At 42.2% G+C, this 21,479-nt stretch overlaps 1 protein-coding gene across 2 annotated transcripts in view; it reads right to left on the bottom strand.

The window, feature by feature from the left end:
• The window catches only part of LOC124711152 (UDP-glycosyltransferase UGT5-like), a 274,796-nt gene that overhangs the window by 79,307 nt on the left and 174,010 nt on the right, over positions 1-21,479 (bottom strand). Inside the window, exon 1 of one of the 2 annotated variants that reach the window (XM_047241053.1) lies at positions 16,194-16,331. The exons of the other annotated variant lie outside the window; for it this stretch is intronic. The gene's annotated coding sequence lies outside the window, so the exon portion shown is untranslated. Of the gene's footprint in view, positions 1-16,193; positions 16,332-21,479 lie in introns of those variants that run through there. 2 annotated transcript variants of the gene reach the window in all.

The raw sequence follows: 21,479 nt of genomic DNA, 5'->3' as shown, positions 1-21,479 counted from the left end.
TTTATATTTGCAACCTTACTGACTGAAGCTGTACGACTTCATGATCGCTTATTCACTGTGTTCTACTGTGATTCGAAAAGTTCGACCCTGTTTGTGATCAGGATAACTAAAACGTTGTTTTCAAGTCACGTCTCTATCTGTTCAAGATAATTCTCAGGTAAGGCATTTCGAGCAGTTTTACATAATTCCTGTATGCCTTAATGACTTGAGTCTCCCAGTCTATAGCTGATAATTTGAACAACCACCTAATACTATAACATGGCCGGAAATTTTGCCAAATAGTATCAAAGTTTCCCTTCAACTGCTCCTGAGGCAGGGGGGGGGGGGGCCCATAAAGCCATTTTTGATCCACCTTTAGCACCTTCCTTGTCCAGGTCATTTCGCAGTCGGAATCTCTACTAATCGCTAGATGTAATCGTATTTTTTACGGCTATAAACACGTCTCCACCACCGCCGTTTAAAATGTATTTGCGATAAGTTCCAATCTGAATTTAGAATTTCATTGTAATTAATATTTGGTTTCAGCTAGTTTCCTGTCCCTAATACTACACCATCTGATCAAAAGTGTGGTGTCACCGCCAGACACCACACTTGCTAGGTGGTAGATTAAATCGGCCGCGGTCCATTTAGTACATGTCGGACCCGCGTGTCGCCACGGTGTGATCGCAGACCTAGCGCCACCACAAGGCAGGTCTCGTGATACGAACAAGGACTCGCCCAGTTGTACGGACGACCTAGCTAGCGACTAGATGTACGAAGCCTTTCTCTCTCATTAGCCGAGAGACAGAATAGCCTTCAGCTAAGTTAATGGCTACGAACTAGCAAGGCGCCATTAGCCTTACAGTGATTGTAATTAAAGTCTCCTGTGTATCGTCAAGAGCGATGTACCACAATGATTGATTAAAAATAAGTATTAATCCAGCTACGTACTTTTCTTCATAGCATTAATTACGTAGCCTGTTCCAGACTTGACGCCCGTCGGCGTGTGTGTACGCGTGCCTATCCTACTGGCTACTTCAAGTGGCGTAACAGTCTTGTTACGTCACAACAAAAAGAATCCGGAAACTCGGCTGAAAATTACTTACAAGTTCGTGGCGACCTCCATTGGTAATGCTCCAATTCAGTATGGTGCTGGCCCAACCTTAGCCTTGATGACAGCTTCCACTCTCGCAGGCATATGTTCGATCAGGTGCTGGAAGGTTTCCTGGGGAATGGCAACCCATTCTTTACGGAGTGCTGCACTGAGGAGAGATATCGACGTTGGTCGGTGAGGCCTGCCATAAAGTCGGCGCTCCTAATCATCCCAAAGCTGTTTATAGGATTCAGGTCAGGACTCTGTGCAGGCCACTCCATTACAGGGATATTATTGTCGGGTAACCGCTCCGTCACAGGTCATGCATTATGAACAGGTGCAATCGCCATCCCCGAATTGCTCTTCAAAAATGGTAAGCAAGAAGGTGCTCAAAACATCAAAATAGGCCTGTGCTGCGATAGTGCCATGCCAAAGAACAAGGGGTGCAAGCCCCCTCAATGAAAAACACAACCACACAATACCACCACTGCCTCCGAATTTTACTGTTGGCACTACACACGCTGGCAGATGACGTTCACCAGGCATTCGCCATACCACATCCTACCATCGGATCGTCACATTGTACAGCGTGATTCGTCACTACACACAACGTTTCTCCACTGTTCAATCGTCCAATATTTACGTTCCTTACACCAAGCGAGGCGTCGTTTGGCATGTACCGGCGTGATGTGTGGCTTATGAGCAGCCGCTCGGCGATGAAATCCAAGTTTTCTCAACTCTGCCAAACTGTCATAGCACTTGCAGTGGATCCTGCTGTTTGGGATTCCTGTGTGATGGTGTGGATAGATGTCTACCTATTAAACACTACGACCGTCTTCAACTGTCGGCGGTCTCTGTCAGTCATTGGACGAGATCGGCCTGTAAGCTTTTGTGGTGGACATGTTCCTTCACGTTTCCACTTCACTATCACATCAGAAACAGTGGACCTAGGGATTTTTAGGAGTGCGGAAATCGCGCGTACAGACGTATGACGAAAGTGACACCCAGTCACCTGACCACGTTCGAAGTCCGTGAGTTCTGCGGAGAGCTCCATTCTGCTCTCTCACGATGTCTAATGACTACTGAGGTCGCTGACATGGATACCTAGCAGTAGGTGGCAGCACAGTGCACCTAATACGAAAAACGTATGTTTTTGGGGGTGTCCGGATACTTTTCATGACATAATGTATGTGGACATCGTTGCCATTCGTAAGTGAGACTAGTTCGTCGATCTTCGGTAGACGCTCCTGCAGTTAACTAATACTATATTGACATTTCCTCTTTCTGATATGAGGTGATGGGTGTTGCTCTCTTCGTATTCTTCCCTGCCCGAAATCAGAACGTGTTTTATTGATGCCGCGGGCCGATTTCTTCAACCTAGAAAACGCATGTGCATGTACGTTCTTCGCTACCATAGCCGTAGCTTGCTGCCTGTAGTGCACGCTTGGCCTGTTAAGGGGAGTCCAACACCTCTCCACTGGATAGTAGAGGTCGATAAATTCGCTTCAAAGATCGTCGCAGAATCGTCTGTGTCCCTGGCCAAAGACCTCCACCCGGCTCCAAACCAGAGGAGCGCGGATTTTACAGTGTATCAGGACTGCAGGTGTGTAGCTGGAAGCAAATAACTTTATTTTTTCTAGGTGATGATTGAAGCTTCGACTCTCCTTCGTAATAGCACATGGTGTTATATGGTAAAAAGTCGGATTGTTCATTAGTTCCCCTGAAGTTGCACATGAAATAGTTTCGTTTAATGGAAAGTTCATTGATTTATTTTGTTCAAACCTCTATTGCCTAAAATGTATCAAGTACTAAGTATTAATATGTATCTTATTTGCGTTTATGTGGAGACCAGATTCCTCTGATAGGTACAATGTTAAGAAAACATTTTCTTCCTTCAGCTATTGAATCTGGACTTCATCACTACCCAAGATGTAGTCTTCGACACCTTAAATTCAACTCCCCATATGCGGCGGGCGAGCTGTGTCAGATTGATGCAGGTGAAATATTTTGTTTGCAGTGCTGTATGGTTAACTTGAATTCTACAGTCGAGATTCGGGCATACCAGTGACAAATTAGAAGGCCCCTTCATATACTGAGATTTATGTAAGCACAAATTGCGATTCACCCTGACAGTTTCGTCGTCTAAGGATGACTCAGTACTATCGTTATCGCCAGACACTAGCATCCGAAACAGCAGCGTAACGCTGAGTCTTCTTCATCATGTAAGGCTGGACTTTGAACTGAGGTATTTAGTTTATTCGTCAAAGTACCCCAACGATGTCTATACAAACAATGCACTAAAATCAGACACGCTATGTGTCGCTGAGGACAGTGAGCTCTGTCCTACGATTTCTTTATGTAACAATTTTCCTGTGTTGCATTTCCGTCGTAAACAAGAACCATACCTGTTGATGTGAAAACAATACTAAAAGCAACAACTATGAGGATTACCAATGTCATCTATTTGGTTGAATTAATCTCTGTCTACTATAATTATCGCACCTCCCCTGGCTGCGGTATAACTGTTACTCTTTAGCTTCATGGTGTTAGATATCGTTTTCGTCATTACTTCGTTCACTCGTAAAGTATTTCTTTATCAGTGATTGGTGTCGACTCGAAAAATTTTCATCTTTGCTGCTGATTAATTTTAATTTGTGGAAAATAAATGTGTATAGAAAGAGGCACCTTTTCCTCTTGTGGTAGCCGAGTAATAGAGCAGGCCCAAAGAAAGGGGTGCTCGCGACTTTGTACGATTGATGTGAATAAACAGGTGAGTTTCATTATGCAATAGCATTTTGACATTTCTGGAGACCGAAAATCTCGTCAGCTGGAATCATCATGTGTTCCGAACACAACAATCGTGTGCAATCCAGCACGATCTGTACCTCCGCAGGACCAAGAAAGCAGTCCGCAGCCCGTGGTCGTGCGGTAGCGTTCTCGCTTCCCGCGCCGGGTTCCCGGGTTCGATTCCCGGCGGGGTCAGGTATTTTTCTCTGCCTCGTGATGACTGGGCGTTGTGTGATGTCCTTAGGTTAGTTAGGTTTAAGTAGTTCTAAGTTCTAGGGGACTGATGACCATAGATGTTAAGTCCCATAGTGCTCAGAGCCATTTGAACCATTTGAACCAAGAAAGCAGTACATACAGGCGGCCAGGTAGATGCCGTGTTTCTTAACTTCCGTTAGGCGTGTGATACAGATCCACACTGCAGCGTAATAAAAAAAAAAGTGCTAGCGTGCAGAATATCAGATAAACTACGTGACTGAAGAGTTTATACCAAACAGAACACGGCATGCCACTCTTATTTGTCTTCAGACGTAAAAGTAACTTCGGGCGTAGCTCAGAAGGAGTGTTTTAGGTCGATTACATTTGCCAATACATATACACTATTTAACATAGCAGACCACGTCGAAAATTCCACGAAGCTTTTCGCAGATGATGTTGTTCTACATAGAGAAGTCGCGACGCTAGAAAGCTGTAGCGAAATGCAGGAAGACATGAAGATGATGCAGGGATTGGGAGTTGAACTTCAACATAAACAAATTAATGTACTGCGAAAACATAGGGAGAAATACCTATTATTGTATGATTACAACATTTCAAAACAATTAATGGAAGCAGTCACTTCCATAAAATATTTAGCATGTATGTATACAGAGGGATTTAAAATGGAGCGACACTCGAAACTAACTGCAGGCACGGCAGATGCCAGACCGAGATTCATTGGAAGAATCCTCAGGAACATTACTCCATCCAGGAAGAAACTAGTTTGCGAAACCCTCATTCGATTGATAGCTGACTGTTGCTCGTAAGTCAGGGAGTCGCTCAAGATAAGACTGATACAGAAAAGAGAGAAGATGCAAAGAAGAGTAGCGCGTTAGTTAGAGGTTAATTTAGTGACCTGGTGAGGTATCATCTCCTGTCGCAGTCACTGCAAGAGAGGTGTTCTGGATCATGCGTGGTTTACTGTTAACATACCGAGGCGGACGTTCCTTGAAGAGTCTACAGATGTAGTCATTGCTTCCTGCTACATATATCTAGCGAAAAGACCATGAATGCAAAATTAGAGATGTTAAAGGTCACATGGAGACTTACTGGCAATCGTTTCTCCCGCAAATTCTCGCGACTGGAACAGGAAAAGAGAAAGTGACAGTAGTGAACAAAGTACCCTACGCCAAACCCCGCAATGTGGCTCGCGGCATATCGATATAAATTTAGATGAAGTTAATGTGGACTACATTACTTCAAAATAACACTAACTTATTTTATATTTCACTGAGGAGGAGAGAGACTATTGCGTAGGCAAAGCACTCACAAGATTTCTTCCGCCAGTCTTAGCAGGAACAGTAGCAGAGAAAAAGTTGTGTGAAATGTGGCGACCATGACAGTATAGAACCTAGACCCAGACGCTTTGTCAGGTGTCGCCCAACGCATGAAATGACGTGTGCGAATCAAGGGAAGCAGTATAGTGGCGAAAACACTCGATTTAGTTTGTCTTGAGTCGGCTCCAAAATTCCATACAACGAAGCAAAGTAGCTTATGCTGAATTGTGGGATTGTTCCGATACAAACCACTTCTCGATTTCCTTTCCCAATCCACTCCTATCTGAGCTCATGTGATGTCTATAGCGAAAAATTATAAAGGATAAGGTACATGTTGTAGGTGGAAGATCGGTTTCCAGCTTATGAGTAATGCTGTTTAACTTTCAGGTTCAAGAGGAGCTGAAAGAAGTGGAAGGATGCATTTATAGCGGTAAATAAACGATGTCAGTAGCACACCGAACTATTTAACATCAAAACTGCAAAAGGAAGACTTATGGAAAATTTGGAAGTTTGTGGTAAGTTTCTATGGGACCAAACTGCTGAGGTCATCGATCCCTAGACTTACACTCTACTTAATCTAACTGAAACTAACTTACACTAAGGACAACGCATACACCCACGCCCAAGGGAGGACTCGAACCTCCGACGGGTGGAGCCGCGCGAACCGTGGCAAGACGCCTCAGAACGCGCGGCTACCGCGCACGGTAAAGACTTATGGTATTTGGGACCTAAACATATACGTATTGACACGGACTGGACGTATTGACAAACAAGAGACATCGTATGCAAACCGGTACACGCAACGAAACCTTTCGTTACGAAAGTAATTAATAGAAATTCACCGTAAGACATAAAAAACGTCGAATCCGAATGGGACGGAAACCGTTAGAGGTCATTTACATGTACAAACAAACAAATGATTACAATTTCAGACAAAATGGATGATTTATTCAAGAGAAAGAGCTTCACAAATTGAACAAGTGAACAATGCGTTGATCGAGCTCTGGTCCTTCTGCAGGCACTTATTCGGCTTGCACTGATTTAGGGAGTTGTTGGATGTCCTCCTAAGGGATATCGTGCCAAATTCAGTCCAACTGGCGCGTTAGATCGTCATAACCCTGAATTGGTTGAGGAGGCCTACCCATAACGCTCGAAATGTTCTCAACTGGGGAGAGATCTGGCGACCTTGCTGGCCAAGGTAGGTTTTGGAAATTACGAAGACAAACGCTACAAACAGTCGCCGCGTATCGGCGGGCATCATCTTGCTCAAATGTAAGCTCAGGATGGCTTGCCATGAAGGGCAAAAAAATGAGACTTAGAATATCGTCGGCGTGACATTGTGGTATAAAGACGCAGCGGATGACAACAAAAGGCGGCCCTGGTGTGAAAGCAATGGCTCCCCAGACCATCACTCCTGATGGTCGGGCGTTATGGCCGGCTACAGTCAGAATGGCATCTCACTACTGCCTCAGACGTCTCCAGACATGTCTTCGGCCTGAAATCTCATTGACTGGAGAAGACCTACCTTCAGTGATGAATCCTGCTTCGAAATGAGCGCCAATGACCAGCGAAAATTTGTCTGGAGACGTCCCAGTCAGATGTAGTCGCCCACCATACGGCCCGACAACCAGGAATGATGGTGTGGGGCACCATTTCTTTTCATAGTAGGTCCCTTTGGCTGTCATCCGCGCCACCCTCACAGCAGAACCATCCAGGGCTTAAATTTCAGCAACATAATGTTGCGGAGAAACTTGGTAGATATGCTGATGCGTTAATGCGGTATCGAGCTACGCCGAAAAAAAAAAAAAAAAAAAAAAAAAAGCAGATCTAATTCTTGCCACTGTACGCTGTTTATATGACGGTATAACGTTGACGCTCTTATTTCATAAGTCATAACGTGAGTGAACAGTATGGTTATCGAGAAGTGAGACCGTGTGCTGCTAGTGCAATTGTTTTATACGAACAGCAGGAATTAGTCCTTCGTTGAGAGAGTATACAGATTGAAAGATATGAGAAGATTCCTTCGTCATTAAATGCTTTGAAGACGATGATAATGAAATACGAAAACACAGATGAGCTTGGTGTGTCACCCAGAAGAGAAGTGAGAGTTTCTGACAAGTTTGCTGTAAGTGACTGTGCATCACGTGCCCCTGGTAGTGCTAGTGCGAGTGTAGTGTGATGATAACTGTCCATCCTATAGTCAACAGTACGAAAAGTCTTGCAGACTGTCTTACACTGGAACATGTACAGTACCCAGACCGTGCAGCAGCTGCAGCCTCATGATCCACAGCAGTGCTCTGAATTTGCCTGAAGTGGTTGACATGTGGCTGAGCAATATTTTATAGAGTGGCGAAACACATTTTACAATGCGGGAAACTGTGAATGCACAGAACTGCCGAATTTGGAGTACTGTTAAAACGCGCGTTGTGCACGAAGAGGCGTTGCTCTAGCCTATGTGAATCTGTGGTGTCGATTCGCAATCAACTTTATTCACGGTCCATTCCTTTTTGAAGAGGGCACACCCACCGGGCCTGTCAAGTGATCCGTGACGACTGCACGTTATCGAGACCACATTATACAGCATGTGATTCCTGGTATCGAGGAGCGCAAGTGTGTGGAAACCAATGATTTCGCGCAAGATGGGGCAACACCTCATATTACCCAGTGAAACATCTGTTTAATGCAACTTTCAAGTAACGTGCTACCTCCAGAGGTCTTCCAGATGCATGGCCTGCAAGGTCACGTGATCTGAAGCCATATGACTTCTGGCTCAGGGGATATATAAGAAAACGCATTTACGAGGGAAACGTACGGTCTCCACTGAAGCCGAAGACCAGTATACACGTTGCTCAGATTCCACCGGAACTTCAGCGAGAAACTGTTGATTACGCTGTTCTACGAATGTACCATCTCGTGAACGCCGCTCACAAGGATTCGGATGCAGTTCTCTAGGAGTTACCACGTAGTACTTTTCCATAAAACATCAGTGAATGAAAATATGCAAAATATGTTAACTTACTGGCATCTGTATACTCAAAGTCGCCAGTTATTCTTTGGCAAAAGTAGCCGAACCTAAATGTTTACATCAGCAAATAGTATTAATTGTGCCCCCTTATTCAAATGAAATGGAAGATCATTAATATAAAGCAAGAAAAGCAGTGCGCCAATAAACGAACCGTGTGTTCGATGTTCTAGTGAGTGCCTCTTAATGACAGAAGTTCAAGAGAAAAATCGTCCGTGAGGAGGTTTGATGAACGTAGATGGATTGTATGGCGTACAAGGAAGAGAAGAACTTTAGAATCAACATGGAAGATTAATCAAGTCAACTAAATAAAGAAGACAAAATGCTACGGACATCCGTTTATGAAGGATGAAAAGAGGTTGAGGAAACAAATTTTTGCTTGACAGTGGAACTAATGTTTCTGACAAATGTGTCTGTCAGACGAGAAAGCGTCTCGATCAGGTTGCATTATATGGGTATACGTCTCAATCCCGACAAAGCTGAGTAATCGACAGGTTTAAAGGATTTGCTGATGAACAGGAAATGGGCAAAGAATGCGCAGAGGGAAACAGCCTCTCAGAGAAAGAATGCAAGGACTTTGGGCTGCACAAAATGCTGCTGGTATTGTGTAACCATTTTAGTGGTCATTATGAAATTAAAAAAAAATTGTACCAAAATACTCGCCAGCGGCCTTTTTATGATGTAATACAGCTTTTCTAGACTTACCTTGCAGTCTAATTAATATACACTTTCATGACTTTCGACACCTCAAAACCAAATTGCCACTATCCCAACTAATGTAGACTTCGAGTTACACTGCTGTTAAGTCAACGTAAACAAAATTTCGAGTACGGGAATCACACAAACAAGTAGCCAAACGCCAGTTTCGGTAATGGAATATTTGCTTGTCAGATTTGTAAAAGCAGCGACGTAAATTTAAACCGAATAAATGCGGTACTGTAGAGCTATCTTACTGTCAAGAAGCATTGATTATCCACATCTTTCGTTACTAAAATTAGAAACAGACCATACATACGTTATACTCGATATCATAGCGTACAAAGTAAAGTGATGTATTTGGTGGTTTTTGTATTAAAACTTGGATGCAACGAAGAAACGCTGTTTCTACCTGTTCGCTAATTAAATGTCCAAGGAAAACGCCTCATTTATCATACGATTTGCTAAAATTAAATAATGCTGTAGCATACGTCCCTTAGTGGTACCGTATGGATTGCACTGCGGGGACATTTGAATTTCTTAATATTGGTGTTGGTGCGTAAGTTTGCAGCGTTGTTCAATAAGTTTAATATCACAACAAGATGCACATAACAGAGGAGTTAGTCATGAATAACATAGCCTTCTTCACTGTTTACAATAGTCTGCCAATACTGGGTTAACTTTTCGATCCCGCGTCTATGGAAATCACGTGGTTTTGAGGCTAAGAACACGTCGAGCCATGTTCGGTGCGCATTTTCATCGGGAAAGGAAGTTCTTTGAAGGTTGTTCCATAGAAAAAAGCTGAAAATCTGAGAGTGCAAGATCAGGTGAATTAGGTGTGTGCGGAATGACGTCCCAACCCAACTCCTGTGTAGTATTTTCTGTCAGTCTAGCGGAGCGCGGGCAGCCGTTACCGCGGCCTAGCTTCACTTCACACTGCCTTCCTGGTCGTTGTTCTTCTATTGTGTCTGCAAGACGTCTCTGTTATTGACAATAAATGTCAGCAGTGACGGCTACTCCTCGAGGAAGCAATTCATAGTACATCACACCGTCGTTGGTCCACCAGATGCTTAACATTGTCTTTCATGGATGCGTACAAGTCTTTTTTCGGGGAATTGCTGCTTTGTTTTGGGCCAGCCATTTCGTTTTCTGCCTTAGCATAAAGACACCATTTCTCATCACCAGTAACAATACAAGATAAGAATGGTCGATGTTTCTAACGAGCCAGTTGACGGTGAGCAAGCAGAGATGCACATATGGCAACCCGCTAATTTATGTGATTTTGGCTTAGAGCATGCGGTACCTATACACTTGATATTTAAATTTCCTCATTTGATGCAAATGTCGCACGATGACGGAACGATCACAGTTCATCACATTTACCAGTTCTCGAATACACTGACAATCACTGTGGATTAATGTGTTTAAACGATCTCGATCAAACCACGAAAATCATCTTGAACGTGGAGAGTCAGTAATGTCGAAATGATCCTTCTTAAAGCGAGAAAACCATTTTCTTGCCGTGCTCTGTCCAATGGTATTATCCCCGCACACGGAGACGATAGTCGACAAATAAACCCATAGCAACCGGAATACCATTACAAGAAACAAAAACGCTACGAACTTACGCACGAATCTAATATAATATAAAAATCTTTCTTGCGCGCGGTGGTGCAAAGGGTAAATATCAAATTACTAAACCAGTATTTTGAGAACAGCTTTGGCGTTCTTATGTAGTATTCTTCAGAGTTCACTACGTCAGTATAATTATTACTGTGGTAGTAAAAAAATAACGGGAAAATGCGCTGAGTATCATGAGCTCAGCTGACCCACTTTTCATTACCTTCCCCTTACTGAAGTTTCAAAGGTTGTTGGCATTCATATGAGGTGTATAACAATACCTCGTTATTTCCGTGTAGCGTATCGTTACTCGTTATTCGTACTCGGACCCCCTGAGACGCACTGGTGGAAAAAAAAGACGACTAGAGGCGAGACGGCGCCGAAATTGTTTTCGGTGAAGAAGACACGAGAGAAACAATGTTTTACAGAGAACAGAATCGATTTATAGCAAACAGAATACAGCATGTCATTCTCGAAGGAGCGAAATATTCAGCCATAAAGTAGCTTCGGGCTTACCCAGGGCCGGTCCAAAAACGTTTTTTCACACTACCTCTATTTCTCTCGCACACTTTCACGGTGTTGGTATTAACCACTAACTGCGATATGCACTGCCTACAAATCGCACATCTTGGATCTTGACGCCCAAAGCCACAAAAAGAAGGCACACCACGAAGGAATTATCTGAATACGAGGACAATGGCAAACGCGTTACACATGTACAAACCATTGACTAAAATTTCAGAATAACACGTTGATCCACCTCTAGCCCTTATGCAAGCAGTCATTCGGCTTGGCATTGATGGACAGAGTTGTTGGAATTCCACTTGAGGTATATCGTTTCAAATTCTGTCCAATTGGCGCGGTAGATCGTCGAAATTCTGAGCGGGTTGGAGTGCACTGACCATAGTGCTCCAAACTTTCTCAATTGGAGAGAGGTCCGTCGACTTTTCTGGCCGTGGTAGAGTTCAGCAAACACGAAGACAAGCAGTAGAACCTCTCTTCGTGTGCGGGCGGGCATTATATTGCCCAGGACGGCTTGTCTTGGAGGGCAATTAAACAGGGCATAGAACATCGTCCAGGTACCGCTGTGCCACAAGGTGCTACTATGAAATAAAATGGCACCCCAGACCGTCACTCCTGGTTGTCGGGGCTCAGTTCGAAGTGGGACATCTCTGAAGACAATTTCACTCCAGTAAATGAGATTCCATTCCGAATGTGCTGGACACCTGCTAACGAGATTATTGGCGTACAGAAGTCAATAGTAGTCGAAAAAAGCATTGTGAGCTCAGCCCCATTATGTGAGTCGCCTATTATGGCGCCTTAGTTGCACGTTGGAGCGATGATAATTATGAAACTGGCGCTCTGAATGCCTCTCTGCTGATCGCACTGTCCTCACGTTTTGTCATCTCTCTAGGTCGACGCTTCCTTCTTGACGCTGTGTTTGGGCTAGATTCACCCATTCCTGCCAACATTGTATTATAGTGGCACCGCTTCTATTCAGACGTCGAGTGATTCGCCTATTACCCCAACCGGCATCTTTGAGTCCAACTACACGTCCTGTCTCAAATGCTGACTATGTGATCAAAAGTATCCGGACACCTGATTGAAAATGACTTACAAGTCATCGGTAATGCTGGAATGCAACATGGTGTTGGTCCACCATTGGCCTTGATGACAGCTTCCATACTCACAGGCATACGTTCAATCAGGAGCTGGAAGACTTTTGGGGAATGGCAGCCCATTCTTCACGGAGTGCTGCACTGAGGAGAGATATCGATGTCCGTCGGTGAGGCCTGGCACAAAGTTGGCGTTCCTAAACATCTCAAAGTTGTTCTATAGGATTCAGGTCAAACTGGCAAGAATATCCCCTATTTCAGGAATAAGCGACTGAAAAACGATCACTGCAAATAGTCACATCCATAAGATGTCACATCCATCTAAGAGCACGGGTTCGGATCGATTTGAAGTGAAACGACCGCATAAAACTAATCGCATGCTAGGCTGAGTGAGATTCATCTCAAGAATCCACAGGGAATGTAGTCCACCCACAAAGGAAGTAGCTTACAAAACACTAGTTCAACAAATACTTGAATATTGCTCGTTAGAGGTTCATTGACGGAGAACGAAAGTGTCACGATATTGAGCTAAATCCTATCACAGACGTTGCTAATGATCCGTTCTGAGTCATGGTATGGTTTACTGTTAAAATTTGTGAGATCATATGTTCCTAGAAACTCCTCTAAACTCCGTCCGAACAGGCCTCGGAAGGCCCAACGACACTGACCGACCGCAGTGCCATCCTCAGACTATAGACGTTACCGAATGCGGATATGGAGAGGCACGTGGTCAGCACACCACTCTCCCGGCCGTTGTCAGTTCACGAGCGCGAAGCCGCTACTTCTCAGTCAAGCAGGTCTTCAATTTGTCTTAAGGGCTGAGTGCACACCGCTTGCCTGGTAGACTGGACGGTCACGCATCCAGGTGCTAACCAAACCCGACAGCGCTAAACTCCGGTGATCTGAGGGAACGGGTGTTAACAGTGCGACAAGGCCGTTTCCTACGTTCCTAGAATAGTCAACCAATATACTGATTCTTCGTTCCTATTGCACGAAAAGGCCACGAACTTAAAGAGCTTCAAGATCACACACAGGCTTAACAACACCGTACTTCGTAAGATTTCTATCTAAGTGTATTAAAGAATAGTGATATAAATAATGAGATTTTCACTCTGTAGCGGAGTATGCGCTGATGTGAAACTTCCTGGCAGATTAAAATTGTGTGCCGGACCGAGACTCGAGCTCGGGACCTTTGCCTTTCGTGGGCAAGTGCTCTACCAACTGACCTACCCAAGCACGACTCACGCCCCGTCTTCACAGCTTTAATTCCGCGAGTACCTCGTCTCCTACTTTCCAAACTTCACAGAAGCTCTCCTGCTCGAGTCCTGGTCCAGCACACAATTTTAATCTTCCAGGAAGTTTCATATCAGCGCACACTCCGCCGCAGAGTGAAAATCTCATTCTGGAAACATCCTCCAGGCAGTGGCTAAGCCATTTCTCCGCAATATCCTTTCTTCCAGGAGTGCTAGTTCTGCAAGTTTCGCAGGAGAGCTTCTATGAAGTTTAGAAAGTAGGAGACGAGGTACTGGCGGAAGTAAAGCTGTGAAGATGGGGCGTGAGTCGTGCTAGGGTAGCTCAGATGGTAGAGCACTTGCCCGCGAAAGGCAAAGATGCCGAGTTCGAGTCTCGGTCCGGCACACAGTTTTAACCTGCCAGGGAATTTCAGTGGTGATATAAACTCTGTTTTCATCCGATGTGTCATACTTCATATCTCTATACTGAATATTTTTTTCAAAAAGAGGTTTCCAGTAGCCGATATGTTACGCCGCGGAAGTTCTGGGTACGAGCAATGTGGAGTTTGGTTGTTAGTGGTGTTGACGTTGCTGTAGCATTCTGAGAGAAGCTAGTTAGTGAGACGGTTGCTGGACAAGCCACTGATCGGTCTGGATATTGCTTGAAAGCACAAGGATAAAGATACAGAGGCTGTCGGATTTTGGAAATATGATTTGGTAAAGACCGATTTGTGAGAGGATTTTCAGGCACTGTTGTCGCTGCGCTGCTTGCTTGCGCGCAATTTACGGTATGTCTTGATAATGGAAAGTTCTATTAGGAATTTTCTTTATTGGTTTCGGTCCTATTTTATTATTGACACGTGATGAAACAAGTTATTTATTCACATGGCTTGCACTCAGAAGTTATAGATTTACTACTCCAATACCATTTCAAGATGTAATTTCATAGCAGAGTCATATTTTTAATAGAAGGCAAATTTTATAAGTATGATTGTAATTGTTAATGAAGGTATTATAAATCCATAATACAGTTTTAAGAGGTACTGTACTGCATTAGGCAAATATGAGTTCTACCACCCTCTTCTCATGACTTTTCTTTTCTCATTATATGTGTTGTCGCATTGCACTTTGCGGAACACAGTGAGTGAAGTGTGATCGGCTTAGTATACATGCGCCTCCTCGCATTGCACTGCGCAAGGTTTTCTTTCCTATTCATGTGGTCTGCTGCTGCGCTGTATTTGAATGTTCATCACTTTCGAGCAGAACCGAGTTTCCGTTGCCACAGGTAATCCATATAAAAATTTGTTAGGGTAACTTTTGCATTAGAGTGAGAATATTGCAGAATCATTTACAGTTAGCTTAGCATTTGTAAATTGTTATTAGATTCAGTTTAGGTGAAGTTCAGATTACGTTTCTTATGCAGACAACTTTATTCTTACAGTTCTGTGTTATGCTTGCGTGTGCATTATTTAACATCTAGAATTTTATTTAGTCAGTTTGCGCACTTAAGTACACAGGGAATTTGAATATAAACATTTTCGTTATTTATTCTTCTTAAATTCCATTAGCAGTTTTATGTTGCATTGTTATTCTGCTACTTTTTTGTGTTTAAATTGCAGATCACTCACTGTGACGTCACTTTCTGTAACACCTCTCGCTGCACTACATAATACTGAATTACATAGGATTGTTTCTTTAAATTACAGTTTCGGTTTTCTGATGAGTTTGGTAAAAACTAATTGGTATATAGGTATACATTTGACCCGCCAGGGTAGCCGAGAGCACTAACGCGCTGCTTCCTGGGCTCAGGTAGCCGCACCGGCGCCGGATCGAATCCGCCCGACGGATTAACGAGAGGGCCGATGTGGCGGCCAGCCTGGATGTGGTTATTAGGCGGTTTTCCACATCCCGCTAGGTGAATACCGGGCAGGTCCCCACGTTCCGCCTCAGTTACACGCGTCGCAGATATTTGCAACACGTCCGCACTATTTCACGATTTACACTAGACGCAGACAGTTGGCGTACACTGATTCCATCCTGGGGGGTACAGGGTGGCGGCAGGAAGAGCCTCCAGCCATCCCTAACACTCACACTGCCAAATTCATTGTAACCACGCCGACCCCGTGATTGCTATGGGACTATGGCGTACGCGAAAGAAAGAAAGAAAGAAAAAATATAGGTATACATTTCACATAATTTGGTGTCTCTTTGTCAGAGATATTTTTGTAATTAAACCAGTTTTTATTGTTCAGGACAACAGCATAGACACACGAAGTTTAGCATAGAAAACCTATCCAGTTTTAGTTCGGAACAAATAAATATTTTTATTTGGAAAGGTTACGACTTACTGCAAATCATTCGCGACTGGGTAGGAGAAGGAGGAAGTGGGACTGATACACAAATTATTCTCAGCCAAAAACCGTAAGGTGGCTTACGGAGAATGGATGCAGATGTAGATGTAAATGTACTTCGAGTCTGTTAGAATGTTCGTTATTCTCAAAAGAGTACAAGCGGTGTGCAGCAGCCATATACGGCAGGAGAAGCGGTGCTGAGAAATCAGCATACGAATTTCCGGCTTTGGAAGGCCCATGTAAGTGCGGTGTCTATCAGGCTGACCTGTTGTCCTGGGCTGGCAGCTGGTGGGGTCCTCTGGAGGGGCTTCTGCGACGCAGAGCAGACCGCGACTGCCTGTGCAGATGCCTTCTCACATGATACGTTGTTACGAACTACGAGCCGCCCCACTACTCCCCGATAGCGCCACGCGCTTCGAATGATATCTGAAAGGCAGACAGCAGCCGCTTGCCAAACCATCTGCATCAAGGGCGCGGTACGCCAACATGCCTTGTTGACTCAATTACCCTTCATCTCGTAATACTGTGACCTTCACCCGGCCGTTGTACCATGATCCGAGCGCATAGGAAGTCTGCAATGGTGGGAGTGGATGGAGTATTTCCCACTCCTGGAATTTGGAGTATAGATGTTTTATTCATTTCTGAATTCCGGCGCTTTAGTAGATGTGATTGGAATTCTACAAAAGCTCAGATTTAGCACAGGAGACTCCAAAGGGGAATGCTGTAACACTAGGAATCGCCACGTAATTTGGATATCGTTGGTTATTATGCTGTTCACTGCGTAAAGAAATGGGTTACTGAAGTAGTCAGTGATGAGGTGCGTTTCCAGTTCTGTAACTGGAAATGACTACTGAGGTCGTGATATGGAGTGCCTGGCAGTAGGTGGCACCACAATGCACCTAATATGAAAAACGTATGTTTTGGGGGGTGTTCGGATACTTTTAATCACATAGTGAATTTCTGAAGTCTTGTCGTTGATACAATACCGAAGCTCCGTCTTTAACTTCGTTTCTCCAAGACAAAGTAAGCCAAGACTTTACCATTAGTTCCTACTCAGGGAATTCTTGAAATTTTGAGGAATCCAGTAGTATTACTGCGCCTAGATGATATAGGATTTGAAAACTATCACTGGGTTCTGTGTTAATCCTATCGCTGACTCAAATTATGAAGTTGTCAGATTAGTGTAAATTGTGTAACATAGGCTCCTTCCGAATTTTTGGACAACGAATTTCCTTAAACTGGACTTCCTTGGAAGTTATGCTACACGATGTAATAAGCTACGAGTACTAAGCACTAGTCTAAAAAATTACCATAATATTAATTTTAATCAATTTTATTATTATTATTTAAATCAGAGGCATCTGTGGTTGTTAAAAGTACGGATGAAAACAATATCTGTTGGGGTGGGGAGGGAGGCGAGGGGAGAGAAGTAACAAACTATGACCCTCATTCCCGGAACAGAACACTGAGTCTCCCCTGTTTCAAATTGTTTCCTTTTCGACTTCTATGTTTGCATCGGTGTAAGAGATATTGGGATAAGCGCATTCGATTTTGACGGTGGTGTAGTTGTGCAGTTTTGTTGGCAAATACAAAATGTGTAATACAGTAACTTCGTTAGCTATCTGATGCCACCTTATTCCTTCTTAAACCGCATCTAACAAGAGTACTGCCAAAACGAAATTATGGAAAAAGAAGATTCACAGCTGATTGAAAACAAATGACAGCAACAAACGACGAACGAAACAATGGTACATTTTCAGTAAGATCTGAATACTTTCTAAAACTATTAATATTTGTTTTATATCAATTGTTCTAATTGTCTTGATCACAATTATATATTACCTTACAACTGATTACTGATTTCGCTTGCTAAACATCCCTCTTCAGATTTATTAAACTAAGAAGATAACGAAAATTGCCTCTAGGTTAAATTGACTTATACAATCTTCAAGAATACACTGTTTCAAAATAATGAAATTAAGTGGTGAAAACACACTGCTCTTGCTAGAGACTGCGTCCACGTACGGTGTAGGTAGACTGCCTTCGTGTGGTAACGTATGTCGGAACTACCTAAATGAATGGAGAATTCCTATCAGGTCGTGTGAAGAACTATCAATAAATACAATAAATACATACTATGATAGCCTATGACCTGTGTTTTCAGCATACTGTTAATTAGTATTAGTAGTAGTAGTAATTCATCTGTAGATCTCTTTTTACAAGGATATAGGACATGTAAAAGTATTTACAAATTTCTATCAATTTAAAATAAGCTAATTCGTATACACACATATTTACAGACTTCTAGTTAGAGACAATCATTAGATTTACTCCTGGTATACAATACATTTTTACAAATAACTTATTAAATGATGCAATGCCACACTGTTCACACTTATCTCACTATCAGTCACTGCACACACTATACACACATTGTTTCATAACACTTCACTCACTACACACGCACACATACACACACACACACACACACACACACACACACACACACACACATACACACACACGCACACACACACACACACACACACACACACACACACACACACTGGTGATCTCTGGGCCATTTTCTGTACCGCAGCTTCTCATTTGCTATCCTGAAAAACTGAGTCAGCATCCCTCCATGATGAGTAAGATGTAGAGCTCAGAGAGAGGAAGAGGTGTTTCTATTGTGCTACACATAGCTTGGCGGTAAGTATTTCTAGAAAGGAAAAAAGAAGGGAAAAAAATAAAGTGAGGGTGTTATGTGGAATGTTAGATATTTTATAATCATTATTATTATTATTATTATTTATTTGAATTACATTTTTTTATCAAGCCCCCACTCTGTTTTAGCTAAGTAACCCTTCAATGTATAAAATGTATTGCATAACAAGTACTTTTAGCTGCTTTTCTAAAGAAGTGTATTTTTGCAATTTCTTTAATCTCTTTTGATATTTTACTGCACAGTTTTATTCCTCGGTAGAAAATGGTGTTTTGAGTTTTATGTTTATTATTGCTTGGTAAATGTAAATTGAGTCTATCTCTTGTTGCATGGTCATGGGCAGAGCTGCATGTGCAGTAATTACCAATGTTATACCAAAGAAGTTGCAGACTGCAGTTCTGAACCTAGGGAGAGAAACGAAAAATTTTCCTTTCATTAAACACACCACTGGCCCAACCTACAATATAATTTTAAACCAAGAGAACAAGAAAAATGTAAAATACATTAACACACACCATGCTTATTAAGAAGTGTACCTGTATAAAAAGTTGAGGTTTGTTTGCTACTAACTATAACATGTTAATGATAAAAAAGCAAAACATACGAAAAATGTGAAATTTGGTCAAAGCCTATTTGTCACCGTTTCAAACCATCAGAACACTAACCACTGTGTATGTTTGTCGGCACCAACCAAATTAGTCAGTAAAAAACGACAGGTGGTGTGCAAATACACACAGTTACAATTCGAAGAACTAAGCAGAATCATTACTAACAATATGATAATGCATACATACAAATTTTGAAATAAGTATGAGAACACAGATGAAAAATGCAGCTCACAATGCAAATGCCAAATTCATAGTAGCTGTGTCAAGAATACATAAGAGCACATAGTAGCTATCAAAAACTAACCATTGAAACAAAAGTTGGAATCAAGGTATGTAAACGCATTTTTTCACCAATTGCGTGCAGATAAAAATATAATGTAATAAATAAAATAACTATTAAAGGCCAACGGGCTGCAACTGTGTAGTCGTCACGTCTCAGTGTGTATATGCAGCAGAGCCGATGTCAACGTGCGGAAACGAAGGACCATGGGGAAGAAGGCATTGCATGACGCAGACTTCCGAGCAAAACACACTCAAAACGGTCCACCAACACAAGTGGTTCCAAAACTTCAAATCTGCAACACATTTTTAATGTAGATCATTGAAAATGTTGAAAAAAGTTTTGATTAAATTCACTTTGTTCGTTTAGTATTAGATCAGGAGCTTCAGTAAAAAGAAAGCATCTGCGATCTCATACTAAAGCAACATCGTGCATTTAAACCGAACTATTTTTCCTGTATTTTCGATGACTTACTTAAAAATTTCTTGCAAATTTGGAGTTTTGAGATAATGTATAGTTACACTAAGTGTTTCCAGAGACATTTATGCACGTCTCTTTAGCTGTCCAGCCCAGTCCCTAAACAGAGAGAGGGGCTAAAATGAAATTGAAACTGTTCATTCAACTATGAGTTCGATGATGGTAGACACGGGGTTACACACCCATTTATTAAAAATACTATGAATTTGATTCGCTTAACTATGCTTAAAAGTAATTTTCTCAAGCTACTTGTAAACACAAATAGTTTGTTAACAGAATCTTCCATCGGTTCTTCGTAGAAAAACATTATAATAAATGAAAAGCACCAGTTTCTTTTTGTTCTACAATATTACTTTTATTGTGATAACCGGTTTTCGGCTTACAACGTTATCTTCAGACATTTACTGAGTATTGTTACCAAAGAAGTTACAATATTTGCAAACAACATTGGAAGAGAAGTAACACGTATAGACTGAAACAGAAACGTACAGTAAGTAACTTCTTTGACGGTGTGGTGGTAATGCAATGAAAAAGTAAAAAATTGAACTGTAAATAAATAAAAATGGAGTAGACAGGAAAACTTTAACACAAAAAAGGAACAGCACGCCTACATAACAGTTTCTATTAATAAACAAAACTAATAAAACAAAATAAAATCAGTACTTGAAAAGGCTCCATAAACATGGAGAGTGATACACAAACCAATTAAAAGAAAAAACAATTATCAATGTAACTACGGAATACATAAGGAACTCAAGCAATATCAATAAGATAAACATAAATAAATAAATGCAGGAAAATGGAGGCTTTTGAAGGAACATACAGTAAACGCGATCTTTGAAAGTGTGGTGTTACTGCATTTTAACATTATATTCAAGACATTGGCTATGTAACAGCTTGTATTGAATAAATGAACAAAGTAAAATATGAACAATATTTGATGAGACAACTAAAAGAGGTGTTAAACATGGACAGTGATACAAGTACCAGTTAAAGGAAAGCCTTAACTATTGAAACTGCAGTCTAAATGGAATACATAGACAACTTCGATAAAACGAACGTAATGAATACAGGAAAATGGGAATATGTAGGAATAGACAGTGTGGGAAGTAATGAACAACAGAGATGATTATATAAAGTTGAGGAAAGGGGAAGTGTTGAGCTGTCTGGTCATTTAGGATTAGATCTGGACTGTGAGCAAGATGTTTGTTAATTTCCACGGCTTCAAGCAGGTTGAGTTTATGGCCTTTGTTTGCTAAGTGAAGTACATGGGGCACTGGCTGGTAGTTTTGACCCTCAATCAGTACATGCTCAGGAAATGCGGAGTCAGAATTCTGCAACCTCCAGCTGCGTTCATGCTCAGCCAGCCTAGTTGCTATGTCTCTGCCTGACTGACTGATGTAAAATTTGTCACAATCAGAACAGGTGATTTTGTACACCCCACTGTTGGCTAATAGCTGGATT

Source organism: Schistocerca piceifrons, chromosome 8 (assembly GCF_021461385.2).
Source record: "Schistocerca piceifrons isolate TAMUIC-IGC-003096 chromosome 8, iqSchPice1.1, whole genome shotgun sequence".
Taxonomy (NCBI): Eukaryota; Metazoa; Arthropoda; class Insecta; order Orthoptera; family Acrididae; genus Schistocerca; species Schistocerca piceifrons.
The sequence above is the reverse complement of the archived record's forward strand: the minus strand, read 5'-3'. Positions and strand labels throughout refer to the sequence as shown.